General features: G+C 43.5%; 1 pseudogene; it reads left to right on the top strand.

Moving 5' to 3' along the window:
* The first annotated feature begins 20850 nt into the window (after positions 1-20850).
* Positions 20851-21806, top strand: LOC135535346 (type-1 angiotensin II receptor-like; annotated as a pseudogene).
* Positions 21807-21937: the final 131 nt, after the last annotated feature.

Here is a 21937-nt window from a genome sequence, read left to right as displayed (position 1 = left end):
ACAACTAACCCTGGGATATATGAGTGTTATTCTTAGACACAACTAACCCTGGGATATATGAGTGTTATTCTTAGACACAACTAACCCTGGGATATATGAGTGTTATTATTAGACCACACTAACCCTGGGATATATGAGTGTTATTATTAGACACAACTAACCCTGGGATATATGAGTGTTATTCTTAGACACAACTAACCCTGGGATATATGAGTGTTATTATTCTTAGACACAACTAACCCTGGGATATATGAGTGTTATTCTTAGACACAACTAACCCTGGGATATATGAGTGTTATTATTAGACACAACTAACCCTGGGATATATGAGTGTTATTCTTAGACACAACTAACCCTGGGATATATGAGTGTTATTCTTAGACACAACTAACCCTGGGATATATGAGTGTTATTATTAGACACAACTAACCCTGGGATATATGAGTGTTATTATTAGACACAACTAACCCTGGGATATATGAGTGTTATTCTTAGACACAACTAACCCTGGGATATATGAGTGTTATTATTCTTAGACACAACTAACCCTGGGATATATGAGTGTTATTCTTCTTAGACACAACTAACCCTGGGATATATGAGTGTTATTCTTAGACACAACTAACCCTGGGATATATGAGTGTTATTATTAGACACAACTAACCCTGGATATATGAGTGTTATTATTAGACACAACTAACCCTGGGATATATGAGTGTTATTCTTAGACACAACTAACCCTGGGATATATGAGTGTTATTCTTAGACACAACTAACCCTGGTATATATGAGTGTTATTATTAGACACAACTAACCCTGGGATATATGAGTGTTATTATTAGACACAACTAACCCTGGTATATATGAGTGTTATTATTAGACACAACTAACCCTGGGATATATGAGTGTTATTATTATTAGACACAACTAACCCTGGGATATATGAGTGTTATTCTTAGACACAACTAACCCTGGGATATATGAGTGTTATTCTTAGACACAACTAACCCTGGGATATATGAGTGTTATTCTTAGACACAACTAACCCTGGGATATATGAGTGTTATTCTTAGACACAACTAACCCTGGGATATATGAGTGTTATTATTAGACACAACTAACCCTGGGATATATGAGTGTTATTCTTAGACACAACTAACCCTGGGATATATGAGTGTTATTATTAGACACAACTAACCCTGGGATATATGAGTGTTATTCTTAGACACAACTAACCCTGGGATATATGAGTGTTATTATTAGACACAACTAACCCTGGGATATATGAGTGTTATTATTAGACACAACTAACCCTGGGATATATGAGTGTTATTATTAGACACAACTAACCCTGGGATATATGAGTGTTATTCTTAGACACAACTAACCCTGGGATATATGAGTGTTATTCTTAGACACAACTAACCCTGGGATATATGAGTGTTATTCTTAGACACAACTAACCCTGGGATATATGAGTGTTATTTAGACACAACTAACCCTGGGATATATGAGTGTTATTATTAGACACAACTAACCCTGGGATATATGAGTGTTATTCTTAGACACAACTAACCCTGGGATATATGAGTGTTATTATTAGACACAACTAACCCTGGGATATATGAGTGTTATTCTTAGACACAACTAACCCTGGGATATATGAGTGTTATTCTTAGACACAACTAACCCTGGGATATATGAGTGTTATTCTTAGACACAACTAACCCTGGGATATATGAGTGTTATTATTAGACACAACTAACCCTGGGATATATGAGTGTTATTCTTAGACACAACTAACCCTGGGATATATGAGTGTTATTCTTAGACACAACTAACCCTGGGATATATGAGTGTTATTATTAGACACAACTAACCCTGGGATATATGAGTGTTATTATTAGACACAACTAACCCTGGGATATATGTTATTCTTAGACACAACTAACCCTGGGATATATTATTCTTAGACACAACTAACCCTGGGATATATGAGTGTTATTCTTAGACACAACTAACCCTGGGATATATGAGTGTTATTCTTAGACACAACTAACCCTGGGATATATGAGTGTTATTATTCTTAGACACAACTAACCCTGGGATATATGAGTGTTATTCTTAGACACAACTAACCCTGGGATATATGAGTGTTATTATTCTTAGACACAACTAACCCTGGGATATATGAGTGTTATTATTAGACACAACTAACCCTGGGATATATGAGTGTTATTCTTAGACACAACTAACCCTGGGATATATGAGTGTTATTCTTAGACACAACTAACCCTGGGATATATGAGTGTTATTCTTAGACACAACTAACCCTGGGATATATGAGTGTTATTATTAGACACAACTAACCCTGGGATATATGAGTGTTATTCTTACCCTGGGACACAACTAACCCTGGGATATATGAGTGTTATTATTAGACACAACTAACCCTGGGATATATGAGTGTTATTCTTAGACACAACTAACCCTGGGATATATGAGTGTTATTATTAGACACAACTAACCCTGGGATATATGAGTGTTATTATTAGACACAACTAACCCTGGGATATATGAGTGTTATTATTAGACACAACTAACCCTGGGATATATGAGTGTTATTATAACCCTGGGATATATGAGTGTTATTATTAGACACAACTAACCCTGGGATATATGAGTGTTATTATTAGACACAACTAACCCTGGGATATAATGAGTGTTATTATTAGGACACAACTAACCCTGGGATATATGAGTGTTATTCTTAGACACAACTAACCCTGGGATATATGAGTGTTATTATTCTTAGACACAACTAACCCTGGGATATATGAGTGTTATTCTTAGACACAACTAACCCTGGGATATATGAGTGTTATTATTAACCCTGAGTGTTATTCTTAGACACAACTAACCCTGGGATATATGAGTGTTATTATTAGACACAACTAACCCTGGGATATATGAGTGTTATTATTAGACACAACTAACCCTGGGATATATGAGTGTTATTATTAGACACAACTAACCCTGGGATATATGAGTGTTATTATTAGACACAACTAACCCTGGGATATATGAGTGTTATTCTTAGACACAACTAACCCTGGGATATATGAGTGTTATTATTAGACACAACTAACCCTGGGATATATGAGTGTTATTATTAGACACAACTAACCCTGGGATATATGAGTGTTATTCTTAGACACAACTAACCCTGGGATATATGAGTGTTATTCTTAGACACAACTAACCCTGGGATATATGAGTGTTATTATTAGACACAACTAACCCTGGGATATATGAGTGTTATTATTAGACACAACTAACCCTGGGATATATGAGTGTTATTATTAGACACAACTAACCCTGGGATATATGAGTGTTATTCTTAGACACAACTAACCCTGGGATATATGTGTGTTATTCTTAGACACAACTAACCCTGGGATATATGAGTGTTATTCTTAGACACAACTAACCCTGGATATATGAGTGTTATTATTAGACACAACTAACCCTGGGATATATGAGTGTTATTCTTAGACACAACTAACCCTGGGATATATGAGTGTTATTCTTAGACACAACTAACCCTGGGATATATGAGTGTTATTCTTAGACACAACTAACCCTGGGATATATGAGTGTTATTATTAGACACAACTAACCCTGGGATATATGAGTGTTATTCTTAGACACAACTAACCCTGGGATATATGAGTGTTATTCTTAGACACAACTAACCCTGGGATATATGAGTGTTATTCTTAGACACAACTAACCCTGGGATATATGAGTGTTATTCTTAGACACAACTAACCCTGGGATATATGAGTGTTATTATTAGACACAACTAACCCTGGGATATATGAGTGTTATTATTAGACACAACTAACCCTGGGATATATGAGTGTTATTCTTAGACACAACTAACCCTGGATATATGAGTGTTATTCTTAGACACAACTAACCCTGGGATATATGAGTGTTATTATTAGACACAACTAACCCTGGGATATATGAGTGTTATTATTAGACACAACTAACCCTGGGATATATGAGTGTTATTATTAGACACAACTAACCCTGGTATATATGAGTGTTATTATTAGACACAACTAACCCTGGGATATATGAGTGTTATTATTAGACACAACTAACCCTGGGATATATGAGTGTTATTATTAGACACAACTAACCCTGGGATATATGAGTGTTATTCTTAGACACAACTAACCCTGGGATATATGAGTGTTATTCTTAGACACAACTAACCCTGGGATATATGAGTGTTATTCTTAGACACAACTAACCCTGGGATATATGAGTGTTATTATTCTTAGACACAACTAACCCTGGGATATATGAGTGTTATTATTAGACACAACTAACCCTGGGATATATGAGTGTTATTCTTAGACACAACTAACCCTGGGATATATGAGTGTTATTATTAGACACAACTAACCCTGGGATATATGAGTGTTATTATTAGACACAACTAACCCTGGGATATATGAGTGTTATTCTTAGACACAACTAACCCTGGGATATATGAGTGTTATTATTAGACACAACTAACCCTGGGATATATGAGTGTTATTCTTAGACACAACTAACCCTGGGATATATGAGTGTTATTCTTAGACACAACTAACCCTGGGATATATGAGTGCTATTCACCAACTCTTCACCTATTTGCTTTATATGCTGTGTACTTCTGGGCCCATGTTTACAAGGTGTCTGAGTCTGAGTGTCGATCTAGGATACCGTTTTGGTTTTCAGATCATGAACAATAAGACAAGGGGACCTTGTCAACCATCTCATTAAATGAATTATATTTGGTGTGTTTTTTTTAAGTTGAACAGTACTTTTTTTCCACAACAATTTAGGTTTTACACTAAATTCTGTATTTAAGACTGGGATGTATACAACTGGATGTAAAGACATTTTCTCTTTTAGTTGAGTGTATCTGAGACACAATTGCAAAAAAAAATTGAATGTATTTTTTTAATAGACATAGTTAAATAATATGTGGGTCTGATCTGCATCAAGTAGCTGAAATGACTGCAAACTATGTGCATTTGAACGTGTTTTAATGATCCTGATAAGTTCATTTGTGGATCAGAGCAGCTGTCAGTCTCGGCACGATCATATGCACGGCATGGTGGAGATCACACAGCATCAACATGTTGCACAGGTCAGACAGGCATACAGAGGCTTATGTTAACGCCCACAGTACAACACCAAATGCATAGGCTCGTAGCATGGGAAAATATTGTCGCGATGCTTTCTTCCGGGGAGATTATGTTTATACATTGACTGGCTTGGCTGTGGGACAGTGGATGCGCATTGATGAATCTAATGGAACTTTTAACAGGAATTACCTATGGAATGTGGGGAATGTGGTGCTCCCTGCTATCAACCAATCTCCATTCCAATAATTATTCTGACAGAACATGTTGATGATGTCAGTGATGATGTCAGTGATGATGTCAGGGATTCAACATTTAGGAGAGGATGAATAATCATGTCCCATTTCCCTGGCATGCATCATTCGGGTCTTAAAACTTGCAATAGCTAATGTGCAATGTGCTCCTGTTCTGGTCAATGTGGGTAGGAGGTGTATCTTCCTACTAGCTGTCAAGGGGCTATTTTCCTTCCTGTCTGTGGTTTCCCAGGTTTTATTACCCCCATTATGTTATGTGCCCTCATCTTATCATGCTGCCCTCCTCTCCTCTCCCCTCCCCTCCATCCTGCCCTCCTCTCCCCTCCCCTCCATCCTGCCCTCCCCTTCCTTCCTGCCCTCTTATCCTCTCCCCTCCCCTCCCCTCCATCCTGCCTCCCTCCTCACTCCCTCCCTCCCTCCACCCTCCCTCCTCCCTCCTCTCCCCTTTGCCCTTACACCCTCCATCCAGCCCTCCTCTCCCCTCTGTGCTTCATCCCCCCTCCCTCACTCCTCCCTCCTCTCCCCTTTGCCCTTACACCCTCCCTCCTTCCTCCCTCTCTCCATCCAGCTCTCCTCTCCCCTCTGTGCTTCATCCCCCCTCCCTCACTCCTCCCTCCTCTCCCCTTTGCCCTTACACCCTCCCTCCTTCCTCCCTCTCTCCATCCAGCCCTCCTCTCCCCTCTGTGCTTCATCCCCCCTCCCTCCCTCCCCCTCCTGCCTTCAGGCACTAGCCTGGGATCACTGGACACAGCACCAGTAAATCACTTGTCTTACAGTCACCTCCTTTCTTGGCTGTCCACTAAGCGTTTAGTTGTGGCCCTCACTGCTCCCATATAACTACCATAACTACCGTCAGTGATGTGTGTTCATGGACTCCAAGGGAAATCAGAAAAAAATATATTTTATCATTCATCTCCCTGTGTTTCATAATTTTCCTTCAATTAGCAAGGGCTGAATTTATCTCACCAGAGAAACATGTATGTGTAACCCATCTATCTGATACTGTCTGGTCAAAAAGTATTACATTGATGACGCCCATAGCATTAAATGCAAGGGAAGCCAGCGAGCATTTGGCCTCCCTTGGTTAAAAAAAAGTGCCAAATATCCAATCCATTTGAGAGGATGGAAGTTCAATATGTAGCTAGATGTAGAAGGCTAATGATAACTAGCTAACCCTGCCCATGAATGGAAGTTAGACTAGCGAGCATTTTAACCAGGTAGCCTAGAACATCAAAAAATAAAAGTGTGTACTGTATGACAGAGTGAAAGACCGTTTCGTCAACATGAAAGAGAGGAGGATGGCATTGGTATTCCTTGACAAGTAGGTTGAGTCAACATGTTTTTTCTAATTGCACAAACGAACGCATACAAATCAGATCCTTGGCAACCACATCATATTTAGCTTACGTTGATTGGACTAAATAGTTTTTATGGTATATTTTACTTATAATTGTATTAGATTAAGCATACAGTGCATTCCCCCATCAATCTACTTTATATTTTACCCTTATTTAACCAGGCAAGTCAGCTCAGAACAAATTGTTATTTACAAGGACAGCCTACCGGGGAACAGTGGGTTAACTGCCTTGTTGTCACGTTCTGACCTTCGTTCCTTTGTTATGTCTTTGTTTTAGTTTGGTCAGGGTGTGAGTTGGGGTGGGTAGCCTATGTTCATTTTTTCTATGTTGCGTTTATGTGTTTGGCCTGGTGTGGTTCTCAATCAGAGGCAGGTGTCGTTAGTTGTCTCTGATTGAGAATCATACTTAGGAGCCTTTTCCCACCTGTGTTTTGTGGGTGACTATTTTCTGTTCAGTGTTTTCCATTCACTGTACAGGACTGTTCGTTGTCGTATTTTTGTTCAGAGTTCAGGTATTTTATTAAAAACATGGACACTTGCCATGCTGTGCATTGGTCTGATCTCTCCTACTCCTCCTCAGACGGAGGACGACAGACGTAACACAGTGGCAGAACAATATATTTTTCCTTGTCGATCCAGCAACCTTTCGGTTCCTGGCCCAATGCTCTAATCACTAGGATACCTGTCGCCCCACAATACCCCATAATGACAAAGAAAAAACAGGTATTTCAATTTTTGCATTTTTTTAGATTATTGTTTTTATTATTTTAAAAAAAATAATTGAATCCATTTTTTAATAAAACATATACATAATTTAGTACGCAATTTAAAACATAATTTAGTTTATGTGCTGAGATAGCGTAACTTCCTCCTAATGACATACACTGCTCAAAAAAATAAAGGGAACACTAAAATAACACATCCTAGATCTGAATGAATGAAATATTCTTATTAAATACTTTTTTCTTTACATAGTTGAACGTGCTGACAAAATCACACAAACATTATCAATGGAAATCAAATTTATCAACCCATGGAGGTCTGGATTTGGAGTCACACTCAAAATTAAAGTGGAAAACCACACTACAGGCTGATCCAACTTTGATGTAATGTCCTTAAAACAAGTCAAAATGAGGCTCAGTAGTGTGTGTGGACTCCATGTGACTGTATGACCTCCCTACAACGCCTGGGCATGCTCCTGATGAGGTGGCGGTTGGTCTCCTGAGGATCTCCTCCCAGACCTGGACTAAAGCATCCGCCAACTCCTGGACAGTCTGTGGTGCAAGGTGGTGTTGGTGGATGGAGCGAGACATGATGTCCCAGATGTGCTCAATTGGATTCAGGTCTGGGGAACGGGCGGGCCAGTCCATAGCATCAATGGTCTCACATATGGTCTCACAAGGGGTCTGAGGATCTCATCTCGGTACCTAATGGCAGTCAGGCTACCTGTGGCGAGCACATGGAGGGCTGTGCGGCCCCCCAAAGAAATGCCAGCCCACACCATGACTGACCCACCGCCAAACCGGTCATGCTGAAGGATGTTGCAGGCAGCAGAACGTTCTCCCACGGCGTATCCAGACTCTGTCACGTCTGTCACATGTGCTCAGTGTGAACCTGCTTTCATCTGTGAAGAGCACAGGGCGCCAGCTGCGAATTTGCCAATCTTGGTGTTCTCTGGCAAATGCTAAACGTCCTGCACGGTGTTGGGCTGTAAGCACAACCCCACCTGTGGACGTCGGGCCCTCATACCACCCTCATGGAGTCTGTTTCTGACCGTTTGAGTAGACACATGCACATTTGTGGCCTGCTGGAGGTCATTTTGCAGGGCTCTGGCAGTGCTCCTCCTGCTCCTCCTTGCACAAGGCGGAGGTAGCGGTCCCTGCTGCTGGGTTGTTGCACTCCTACGGCCTCCTCCACATCTCTGATGTACTGGCCTGTCTCAGGTAGCGCCTCCATGCTCTGGACACTACGCTGACAGACACAGCAAGCCTTCTTCCACAGCTCGCATTGATGTTCCATCCTGGATGAGCTGCACTACCTGAGCCACTTGTGTGGGTTGTAGACTCCTTCTCATGCTACCACTAGCGTGAAAGCACCACCAGCATTCAAAAGTGACCAAAACATCAGCCAGGAAGCATAGAAACTGAGAAGTGGTCTGTGGTCACCACCTGCAGAACCACTCCTTTATTGGTTGTGTCTTTCTAATTGCCTATAATTTCCACCTGTTGTCTATTCCATTTGCACAACAGCATGTGGAATTTATTGTCAATCAGTGTTGTTTCCTAAGTGGACAGTTTGATTTCACAGAAGTGTGATTGACTTGGAGTTACATTGTGTTGTTTAAGTGTTCCCTTTATTTTTGAGCAGTGTATATAACCGGGGATGAATAGAAGGCTATTGGGACCAGCTAGGTATAGCATCCAATTTTCCTTCAATCAAGAAAATGTATTTATAAAGCCCTTTTTACATCAGCCAATGTCACGAAGTGCTGTCCAGAAACCCAGCCTAAAACCACAAACAGCAAGCAATGCAGGTGTAGAAGCATGGTGGTTAGGAGAAACTCCCTAGAAAGGTCAAAACCTAGGAAGAAACCTACAGAGGACACTGAATAAGACAGGAGAAGTACTCCAGATATAACAGACTGATCCTAGCCCCCGACACATAAACTAGTGTAGCATAATTACTGGAGGATGAGACCTTAAGGGTCGGGAGACACTATAGCCCCTACTGACGATACCCCGGTCAGGGCATCAACCAGGCTGGATATAACCTTACCCACCTTGCCTAAGCACAGCCCCAACACCGCTAGAGGTACATCTTCAACCACCAACTTACAATCCTGAGGCAAGGCCGAGTATAGCCCACAAAGATCTCGAACCCAATCTGGACAGGAAGTTTACTTCAGAGACGCACCCCTCCTAGGGACGGCATGGAAGAGCACCAGTAAGCCAGTTACTCAGCCCCTGTAACAGGGGTTAGAGGCAGAGAATCCCAGTGTAGAGAGGGGAACCTGCCAGGCAGAGACAGCAAGGGTAGTTTGTCGCTCCAGTGTCTTTCCATTCACCTTTACACTCCTGGGCCCAGACTACACTAAATCATAGGACCTACTGAAGAGATGAGTCTTCAGTAAAGACTTAAAGGTTGAGACCAAGTCTGCGTCTCTCACATGGGAAGATAAAAAATTGAGCTCTATAGGAGAAGCCCTGCCTCCAGCTGTTTGCTTAGACATTAAACAGAGTAACGCCGAGGTCCTTCACAGTTTTATTTGTGACGACTGTACAACCATCAAGATTAATTTTTCAGATCTAACAGAAGATATCTTTGTTTTTTGGGACCTAGAACTAGCATCTGTGTTTTGTCAGAGTTTAAAAGTATAACATTTGCCGCCTTCCACTTCCTGATGTCTGAAACACAGGCTTCCAGGGAGGGCAATTACAGGGCTTCACTGTTTATGGTCTGCATAGCAGTGAAAGTTAACATTATGTTTCCGAAGGACAACACCAAGATGTATCAAAAGCAGCACTAATGTCTAGGAACACGGGGACAGATGCAGAGCCTTGGTCTGACGCCATTAAAAGGTGATTTACCACCTTTGAGTGCAGTCTCAGTGCTATGATGGGGTCTAAAACCAGACTGAAGTGTTTCGTATACATTGTTTGTCTTCAAGAATATATATTTTCTGGGTCAAGGTTTGGCTTTTCAAGAGAGGCTTTATTACTGCCACTTTTTAGTGAGTTTGGTGCACATCCGGTGGATAGAGAGCCATTTATTATGTTCAACATAGGAGGGCCAAGCACAGGAAGCAGCTCTTTCAGTAGTTTAGTTGGAATAGGGTCCAGTATGCAGCTTGAAGGTTTAGAGGCCATGATTATTTACATCAATGTGTCAAGAGATATAGAATTAAAAAACTTGAGTGTCTCCCATGATCCTAGGTCCTGGCAGAGTTGTGCAGACTCAGGACAACTGAGCTTTGGAGAAATACACAGATTTAAGAGGAGTCCGTAATTTGCTTTCTAATGATCATAATCTTTTTGTCAAAAAGTTCAGAAATTTATCACTGCTGAAGTGAGCAGTGAGGGCTCTTCGATACTGCAAGGTACTGTCTTTCCAAGTAAAACTTCCAGTTTGGTGTAGTGCCATTTCCGTTCCAATTTTCTGGAAGCTTGCTTCAGTGCTCAGATATTTTCTGTATGCCAGGGGGCTAGTTTCTTATGACAAATGTTTTTGTTTTTTTAGGGGTGCGACCGCATCTTGGGTATTGCGCAATGTTGAATTGAGTTCCTCAGTCAGGTGGTTAACTGATTGTTGTACTCTGATATCCTTGGGTAGGTGGAGGAGACTGGAAAGGCATCTAGAATCTTTGGGTTGTCTGAGAATTTATAGCACAGCTTTTGGTGATCTTTGGTTGGGATCTGAGCTGATTATTTGTTTACGATTACCAACGTAATAAAATGGTGGTCCGATAGTCCAGGATTCTGAGGAAAAACATTAAGATCCACAACATTTATTCCACAGGACAAAAACTAGGTCAGAGTATGACTGTGGCAGTGGTAGGTCCGGAGACATGTTGGACTAAACCCACTGAGTCGATGATGGCTCCGAAAGCCTTTTGAAGTGGGTCTGTGGACTTTCCATGTGGATATTAAAGTCACCAAAAATGTGACTATTATCTGCCAAGATTACAACGTCCGATAGGAATTCAGAACTCAGTGAGAAACACTGTACATGGCCCAGGAGGCCTGTAAACAGTAGCTATAAAGGTGATTGAGTAGGCAGCGCCGTTTCATGACTTGAAGCTCAAAGACCCAGAAAACGCAGACATTTTTTTTGTAAATGGAAATATGGTATCATAGCTTGTTAGCAACATCTCCGCCTTTAGCGGGGATGCTTTCGGGGATATAGTCACTAGTTCGTAACCAGGAGGCCTCATTTAACACGATGAAATCCATCAGACTTAAGCCATGATTCCAGTCAGACCAATCACATCAAGATTATGATCAGTGATTAGTTCATTGACTATAACTGCCTTGGAAGTAGGGGATCTAACATTAAGTAGCCCTATTTTGAGATGTGAGGTATCACAATATCTTTCAATAATGACAGAATGGAGATCTTTGTCTAGTGAGATTGCTAGGCGAACACCGCCATGTTGTTTTGCCCAACCTAGGTTGAGGCACAGACCTCTATCTCTAAATGGGGATAGCCCAGGCTGACTTCACTGACTGTGCTAGTGGCAGACTCCAATATGCTGGCAGGCTAGCTAACAGCCTGCTGCCTGGCCTGCACCCTATTTCATTGTGGAGCAAGAGGAGTCAGAGCCCTGTCTATGTTGGTAGATAAGATGAGAGCACCCCTCCAGCTAGGATGGAGTCTGTCACTCCTCAACAGGCCAGGATTTTTCCTGGTTGTGGTGAGTCTCAGAAAGAGGGCAAATTATCTACCAATTCTATCTTTTGGGAGGGGCAGAAACCAGTTTTCAGCCAGTGATTGAGTTGTGAGAGTCTGCTATCGAGCTCATCACTCCCCCTAACTGGGAGGGGGCCAGAGACACTTACTGGTCATTACCTGTCAGATTGAGAGGGGGAGCGGCACCTCCCTGTGGCAGAAGTTGGTCATTACCTGTCAGATTGCAAGGGGGAGAGGCACCTCCCTGTGGCAGAAGCATCAAATGAGCTGCGTTTTTCCTTTTTCTGGCCCTTAACCCCTAAACCAATCATACACTATATATAGGGCTGCTATCACCGCTACCATGAAACCAATGTCAGAGTGCTTCTAACAGTTTCCCTTCCTCCTCTGTCCCTGTCCCCATCCCGGGCTCGAACCAGTGATCCTCTTCTTCGCAACACACCACCCTCCTTGGACAACGTACCAACCGATTGAGCTATACAAAAGTAACCAAACAGATGGCTCCATCTGAGATATGTCAAGCTAGCCCATTTGTTATCTAATTAACTAGTTTAACATCCAAGCAGGGTTTGTGTGTACTGCAATTAGCTGATTTTTATAATGACCTACAGTATATATACAAAGGTACGTGAACACCCCTTCAAATGAGTGGATTCCGCTATTTTAGCCACACCCGTTGCTGACAGGTGTATAACATTGTGTACACAGCCATGCAATCTCCATAGACAAACATTGGCATTAGAATGGCGTTGCTGAAGAGCTCAAGAGACTTTCAACATGTCACTGTCAAATGATGCCACCTTTCCAACAAGTCAATTCGTCAAAGGTCTGGCCTGCTGGAGCAACTGAAAGTGCTGCTATTGTGAAGTGGAATCATCTAGGAGCAACAATGAATCACAATTCACCATCTGGCAGTCCCAGGAACAAATCTCGATTTGGCGGATGCCAGGAGAGCGCAACCTCTCCCTATGCATAGTGCCAAATGTAAAGTTTGGTGGAGGAGGAATAATGGTCTGGGGCTGTTTTTCATGGTTTGGGCCCCTCAGTTCCAGTGAAGGGAAATCTTAACGTTACATTCTAGATTATTCCGTGCTTGTGGCAACCATTTGCTGAAAGGCCCTTTCCTGTTTCAGCATGACAATGCACAAAGCGAGGTCCATTCAGAAACAGTTTGTCGAGATCATTGTGGAAGAACTTGACAGACCTGCACAGAGCCCTGACCTCAACCCCATAGGACACCTTTGGGATGAATTGGAATGCCAACTGCAAGCCAGGCCTAATCGCCCAACCTCACTTATGCTCTTGTGGCTGAATGGAAGCAAGTCCCTGCAGCAATGTTCCAACATCTAGTGGAACGTCTTCCCAGAAGAGTGGAGGCTGTTATAGCAGCAGAGGGGGACCAACTCCATATTAAAGTCTTCCCAGAAGAGTGGAGGCTGTTATAGCGGCAAAGGGGGACCAACTCCATATTAATGCCCATGATTATGGATTTTTTTTTACCTTTATTTAACATGGCAAGTCAGTTAAGAACAAATTCTTATTTTCAATGACGGTCTAGGAACAGTGGGTTAACTGCCTGTTCAGGGGCAGAACGACAGATTTGTACCTTGTCAGCTCGGGGATTTGAACTTGCAACCTTTCGGTTACTAGTCCAACACTCTAACCACTAGGGTACCCTGCCGCCTCTACATTCTAACCACTAGGCTACCCTGCCGCCTCTACACTCTAACCACTAGGCTACCCTGCCGCCTCTACACTCTAACCACTAGGCTACCCTGCCGCCTCTACACTCTAACCACTAGGCTACCCTGCCGCCTCTACACTCTAACCACTAGGCTACCCTGCCGCCTCTACACTCTACTAACCACTAGGCTACCCTGCCGCCCCAATTTAAAAACGTAGCAACTGCTGGTTGTCCCTTCAAACAAAATCTCTTTCTCTGACCAGTTGTATGAGTATACAATCACCAGAATTTCCAGAATGTTTTGAACAGGCAGTACAGCTCTGTATTTGTAGCCTATGTTTCATTTTATGCAGTGTTCTTTGCTCATCTTCATCAAGGGTGCCAATACATTTTGGAGGTGACTGGAGGTGACTGTGGAGGTGACTGCTAAATGTCTATAGTATCTACTGTAATATCTATTGTGGTTTCAGACCATGTCATCACAATCACGGATGTGGATTTTCTTCACGCGTGGAAATTTACAGGGAATGTGATTTTTCTATATTATATTATTATTATTATTATTATTATTACATCATATAGGATGATGTCATTTTGAGTTGTGTGTTTTACTATGGCTGTACAGCGTTCCAAACCTTTACATGTTGGCTCTATCAAAACAAAAACAAAGAAATGTTTTCTTCCCAACATGTTTTTAATGGAAATGGAAAACGGATACTCATGTCTCCAGTCGGCTCGTTGAATCATTAACGAAGGACGACACTCCTAAATCTAAACCCTGACGTCTGTGTGGCTTCATGGCAACTCTCCTAATAGATATTCTTCTGTTTCCCTTGGCTCCCTACATTGTCAAGTAACAGAGCAGCAAGCCACAGCTGCACCTCATTATGGCCGTAGCTTTACTGGAGCTGTAAAGGGGCCATCTGCAGTTGCTACACATATTTTTAGCTGTAAAGGGGCCATCTGCAGTTGCGACACACATTTTTAGCTGTAAAGGGGCCATCTGCAGTTGCTACACACATTTTTGGCTGTAAAGGGACCATCTGCAGTTGCTACACACATTTTTAGCTGTAAAGGGGCCATCTGCAGTTGCGACACACATTTTTAGCTGTAAAGGGGCCATCTGCAGTTGCGACACACATTTTTAGCTGTAAAGGGGCCATCTGCAGTTGCGACACACATTTTTAGCTGTAAAGGGGCCATCTGCAGTTGCTACACATTTTTGGCTGTAAAGGGACCATCTGCAGTTTACACACATTTTTAGCTGTAAAGGGGCCATCTGCAGTTGCGACACACATTTTAGCTGTAAGGCCATCTGCAGTTGCGACACACATTTTTAGCTGTAAGGGCCATCTGCAGTTGCTACACCACATTTTTGGCTGTAAAGGGACCATCTGCAGTTGCGACACACATTTTAGCTGTAAAGGGACCATCTGCAGTTGCTACATACATTTTTAGCTGTAAAAGGGACCATCTGCAGTTGCTACACACATTTTTAGCTGTAAAGGGGCCATCTGCAGTTGCTACACACCCATTTTGTTTCACTCATAAATGAATGGTATGAATTCTGAAGAATATAACTAAATTCCTCATGAGCTATAGTTTATCTGTCATACCACATCAGAACACAAATATAAGCCTGTTTTACTCCAAGATATTTGTAAACAAAGTGCATTTAAAACAAACAGTATACAGCCTCAAAACATGGTTGTAACTATTCTGATAGCATGGCTGGTCAGTCCTTGCATCTGTAGCTCATTCTATGAATTAGAGAATGGCCGCATCCTCAGCTTTTTACCAAAACAGTAGCGGGAGTACTCTGCTCTTATTCATTCAACTGCTGATTGGCCCTTTAATGCAGAAAGGCTGTTTCTGAAGGATGCATCCACCCATAGAGGCGAAGAGAGTGGAGGAGGTTTGATCTGCTCCAGATTGAATCGCTGTTGGAAGAGCTCAGGGCCCTGAGAGCAGAACTGCTGCTGTACAGAAGGATCAGTTTGGCCTTTTACAATCTAATCTTTTACAATCTAATGAATAAGAATAGCACAGATGGATGGATGCCACTCTGAGCTGCTTCGCTGTGCACGTAGTGAAGGAGTGAAGAACATCAGTTTCATAATATCCCAATGAGTTGTGATGCCACCTTGTGGCTTGTAGGCCCCCGTCTCTCTTCAGTTCAAATGGCAGAAAGGCTGCAGAAATCAGACCACAACTAAACCCTAACTGAAGAGAAATAACACAGACATTCATATTCTGAAATGGGATTATCTTGATGGTTTGACTGTACAATAATTAATTAACTCAGAACGTAACTGGTCTCTAACTGTAAGAAGGCAGTCAAACCCTGAGTCTGTCTTTCCCAGTGAATGCCTAAACCTCTGAGTCTGTCTTTCCCAGTACGTTCAAACCCTGAGTCTGTCTTTCCCAGTACGTTCAAACCCTCAGTCTGTCTTTCCCAGTACGTTCAAACCCTGAGTCTGTCTTTCCCAGTACGTTCAAACCCTGAGTCTGTCTTTCCCAGTACGTTCAAACCCTGAGTCTGTCTTTCCCAGTACGTTCAAACCCTGAGTCTGTCTTTCCCAGTACGTTCAAACCCTGAGTCTGTCTTTCCCAGTACGTTCAAACCCTGAGTCTGTCTTTCCCAGTATGTTCAAACCCTGAGTCTGTCTTTCCCAGTACGTTCAAACCCTGAGTCTGTCTTTCCCAGTACGTTCAAACCCTGAGTCTGTCTTTCCCAGTACGTTCAAACCCTGAGTCTGTCTTTCCCAGTACGTTCAAACCCTGAGTCTGTCTTTCCCAGTACGTTCAAACCCTGAGTCTGTCTTTCCCAGTACGTTCAAACCCTCAGTCTGTCTTTCCCAGTACGTTCAAACCCTGAGTCTGTCTTTCCCAGTACGTTCAAACCCTGAGTCTGTCTTTCCCAGTACGTTCAAACCCTCAGTCTGTCTTTCCCAGTACGTTCAAACCCTGAGTCTGTCTTTCCCAGTACGTTCAAACCCTGAGTCTGTCTTTCCCAGTACGTTCAAACCCTCAGTCTGTCTTTCCCAGTACGTTCAAACCCTGAGTCTGTCTTTCCCAGTACGTTCAAACCCTCAGTCTGTCTTTCCCAGTACATTCATACCCGGCGCTACACAAAACACAGAAATAAAATATAAAACATTCATTACCTTTGACGAGATTCTTTGTTGGCACTCCTATATGTCCCATAAACATCACAATTGGGGGGGTTTTTTTCGATTAAATCGGTCCTTGTGTACCCAAAATGTCAATTTATGAAGACCGTCAGATCCAGTAAAAACACATTTTTTAAACGCGACGTTATTTTTTAAAATTAAAAAAGTTGCCTATAAACTTTGACAAAACACTTCAAACTACTTCTGTAATCCAACTTTAGGTATTACTAAACGTTAATAAATGATCAAATTGATCACGGAGCGATCTGTATTCAATAGGCACAAGTTTGGGAAACGTAGTCAACTTTTCCGGTTCCATTGTTTACAGCTGTGGACTTGACAACTGGATGTGGCTATTACTCAGATGACCAACGATTTAGTTGAATCAAAATCACAACACTGGCGACATCGTGTGGAAGCTATAGGAACTGTATTCTCAGCCTTAACTATTTTTCCTTCCAATAGACAATACATGGACTGGCGGATTGATTTTTCTCCGTCGATTTAGTGACCAGGTTTTCTGGCGATTTTGACCACGGAACTCGTTCTGTTATTGTCACAGACATCAGTTCTAGAAACTTCAGAGTGTTTTCTATGCACACATACTAATCATATGCATATACTATATTCCTGGCATGAGTAGCAGGATGTTGAAATGTTGCGCAATTTTTAACAGAATGTTGAAAAAAGTAGCCCGACCTCTAAGAGGTTTTAAGACAAAAACATAAGGAGGGTGGTTGGTCGGGTGGATGGGTAGGTGTATAAGGCAAATGTCTAGCAACCCAAAGGCTACGTGTTCAATTCTCATCGTGGACATTTTTTAGCTAATGTTTCAGCCAGCTAGCTGCCTTGCTAACGTTAGTCACAACAAATTGGAATTAGTGACGTATCTTACATTTAGCAAATTCATAACATATCATACAAATTGTAATTCAAAATATATCATACGAAATGGATTATGGACATCCACAAATGAATATGTACAGTACCAAACGAAACATAAAATATCACACTAAAATGAGAGTCTCGGATTTACGTAAACAACAAACAAATGCTCTGAGAGTAGGTTGCAGCGCAGTAACAGTGGACCTAAGGCTCCACTAATGGTGCATGTTTTAAACCCCATACACTAAACATTTCAATTCATGCTTTAATGTTTATATCCACACTATATTATTTAACAATGAACCTAAACCCCTATGTAGCCAGAGGCTCACAGGTTTGATATTCAGACAGACGGACGGACGGACGGACGGACGGACGGACGGACGGACGGACGGACGGACAGACAGACAGACAGACAGACAGACAGACAGACAGACAGACAGACAGACAGACAGACAGACAGACAGACAGACAGACAGACAGACAGACAGACAGACAGAGAGTCCAGTGTACTGACCGGGCCCCCACAGTCCTGTTTGTAAATTGGTAGTTACCATGCTGGGTCCTAAGCTCACAGCCTGAAACGTGACCTGGAGTCACAGCATTTAATATCTCTACCTCTCTCTCTACCTCTCTCTCTCTACCTCTCTCTCTACCTCTCTCTCTACCTCTCTCTCTACCTCTCTATCTCCTCTCTCTACCTCTCTCTCCATCTCTCTCTCTCGACCTCTCTCTCTACCTCCCTCTCTCTACCTCTACCTCCCTCTCTCTACCTCTACCTCTCTCTACCTCTCCTCTCTCTACCCTCTACACGCTTCTCTCTACCTCTACCTCCCTCTCTACATCCCCTCTCTTCACTCTCTCCTCCCCCTCCCTCCTACTCCTCCCCTTCCTCTTCCTCTCTCTCACCTCTTCTCTCTCCTCTCTCTACCTCTCTCTCTCCTCTCTCTCTACCTCTCCATCTCTCTCCTCTCTCTCTACCTCTCCCTCTACCTCTACCCCTCTCTCAACCTTCTCTCTACTCTCTTCTCCTCTCTCTCCACCCTCTCTCTACCGCCTCTCTACCTCTCTCTCTCTACCTCTCTCTCCACCTCTCTCTCTCCACCTCTCTCTCTCTACCTCTCTCTCTACCTCTCTCTCCCCTCTCTCTCTCTCTCCCTCTCTCTCTACCTCTCTCTCTCTACCTCTCTCTACCTCTACCTCTCCCCTCCTCTCCTCTCCTCTCTCTACCTCTCTCTCTACTCCCTCTCTCTCTCTACCTCTCTCTCTCTCTACCTCTCTCTCTCTCTCTACCTCTCTCTCTACCTCTCTCTACCTCTCTCTCTCTCTACCTATCTCTCTCTACCTCTCATTCTACCTCTCTACCTCTCTCTCTATCTCTCTACCTCTCTCCACCTCTCTCCCCACCTCTCTCTCTACCTCTATCTCCCTCTCTCTACCTCTACCTCTCTCTCTACCTCTCTCTCTCTGCCTCTCTCTCCACCTCTCTCTCTCAACCTCTCTCTCTCTACCTCTCTTTCTACCTCTCTCTCCACCTCTCTCTACCGCTCTCTCTACCTCTCTCTCTACCTCTCTCTCCACCTCTCTCTCTCCACCTCTCTCTCTCTACCTCTCTCTCTCTACCTCTCTCTCTCTCTCTACCTCTCTCTCTACCTCTCTCTCTATCTCTCTCTCTACTCTCTCTCTCTCTACCTCTCTCTCTCTCTACCTCTCTCTCTACCTCTCTACCTCTCTCCTCTCTACCTCTCTCTCTCTCTCTCTCTCTCTACCTCTCTCTCTACCTCTCTCTCTCTACCTCTCTCTCTCTACCTCTCTCTCTCTCTCTACTCTCTCTCTCTACCTCTCTCTCTCACCTCTCTACTCTCTCTCTCTCTCTCTCTCTCTCTACTTCTCTCTCTACCTCTCTCTCTACCTCTCTCTCTACCTCTCTCTCTCCACCCTCTCTCTCTACCTCTCTCTCTCCACCTCTCTCTCTCTACCCCTCTCTCACTACCTCTCTCTCCACCTCTCTCTCTCTTTACCTCTCTCTCTCTCTATACCTCTCTCTATACCTATCTCTCTACCTCTCTCTCTCCACCTCTCTCTCCACCTCTCTCTCTCTACCTCTTTCTCTCTACCTCTCTCTCTATCTCTCTCTCTACCTCTCTCTCTCTACCTCTCTCTCTCTACCTCACTCTACCTCTCTCTCTGCCTCTCTCTCTACCTCTCTCTCTACCTCTCTCTTCCTCAGTTTGTAATGGTGTAGTTATCCAGGAAGACAGTTTGGCTGCATGCAGTCTTCATTAACACAGGATCGTATCACAACAGAAACACTCCTTCCGGGTTCCCACACAGGCCATACGGACGGACCATTTGATGAGCGCTCTCCAGTTTTACCGTTTCTATTCATTCGCTAATGAGACGTTTAAAGAGAGGGGGTTGAAATCCAGCCTGTCATTTTTACCATATGAAATAACATCCAACATCTGGTTTTGATGGCCTCCTATTTTACATGTAAACCTGCCAGATGGTTTTACAGTGATGGTGTAGCAGGGCCCTGTAGGGTGTAGGGTTTACGGTTTAGGGTTTAAGGTGTAGTGTTTAGAGTGTAGGGTTTAGTGTGTACTGTGTAGGGTTTAGGGTGTAGGGTTTAGGTTGTAGGGTTTAAGGGTGTAGGGTTTAGGGTGTGCGCCTAGACAGTCTTCTAGATTGTTTACGGCCTGTTGATAATGAAGCTCCTCTCCTAGACTGTCCCTGAACTTTTGTGTGTTTCTTTCGTAGGACTAACAGAGGCCCTATATCGTATTTGTCCCCCAGACTGACCCCCCGTCCCCGTCCGTCCGTGGAGCTGTTAAACCTGATGATGGAGAACTTTACGGCTGTCGGAGCATCGACCACAGAGACAGAAGGTATCCATCTGAACTGCAGCATGTCCGGGAGGCACAACTTCATCTTCACCCCTGATCCCGGTGGTGTACGGCTGTAACTTTGTCATCGGCATGGTGGGGAACAGCATGGTGGTGGCGGTCATCTACCGTTACATGAAGCTGAAGACAGTGGCCAACGTGTTCGTCCTCAACCTAGCCATCTCAGACCTTACCTTCCTGATCACCCTGCCCATGTGGGCCACCTTCACAGCCACAGGCTACCAGTGGCCCTTCGGTGGGTTCCTGTGTAAGGCCAGCGCTGGCCTGGTTATGTTCAACCTCTACAGCTCCATCTTCTTCCTCACCGCGCTCAGCATCGACCGCTACCTGGCCATCGTCCACCCGGTGAGGTCGCGGCAGCGCCGTACTGTGCTCTACGCCCGTATCACCTGCGTCCTGGTTTGGCTCTTCGCCCTCCTGCTGTCCGTCCCCACGGCCCTGACCAGAGACCTGATGCACATCACCAACTACAACATCACCACGTGTGGCGTACTGCACCCTGGAGGTTTGACATGAATATGGCTCCTTTCACAATGTGACTCTTAAACGGGCACCTCTGTGTAAATACTTGTAATTGTTGTCTTTACTGTTGTTGTTTTCAACTGAATTGAGTGTAAAGAGTTTAAAGTATCAGTCTTTCCCACCTGCTATCTACCATCCGGCTGGAGCATCCTACTGCTTTTAATAATCTAGTCAATTTAACCAATCACTCAATCAGGGCTCCAGGCACCTCCTCCTCATCATCAGCCTGATGAAGAGCATCCTGGGATTCCTGGTTCCCTTCCTCATTATCATATCATGCTACTGCCTGATTGGTCAAGCCCTGGTCAGGGGCGAGGAGCATCCAGAAGACCACCCGGTCGAGGACGATGAGGTGTTGAGGATGCTGGCGGCAGCTGTCCTGGCCTTCTTCCTGTGTTGGATGCCTCACCAGGTGGGAGGAGACTCCCTCCACACACACACACACACACACACACACACACACACAAAACACACACACACACACACACACACAATATACACACACACACACACATACACACGCTGTTATTCTGAAGAGACTCA

The sequence above is a fragment of the Oncorhynchus masou genome, unplaced genomic scaffold, assembly GCF_036934945.1.
Source record: "Oncorhynchus masou masou isolate Uvic2021 unplaced genomic scaffold, UVic_Omas_1.1 unplaced_scaffold_4847, whole genome shotgun sequence".
Taxonomy (NCBI): domain Eukaryota; kingdom Metazoa; phylum Chordata; class Actinopteri; order Salmoniformes; family Salmonidae; genus Oncorhynchus; species Oncorhynchus masou.
This window is presented reverse-complemented; position numbering and strand designations above follow the sequence as displayed.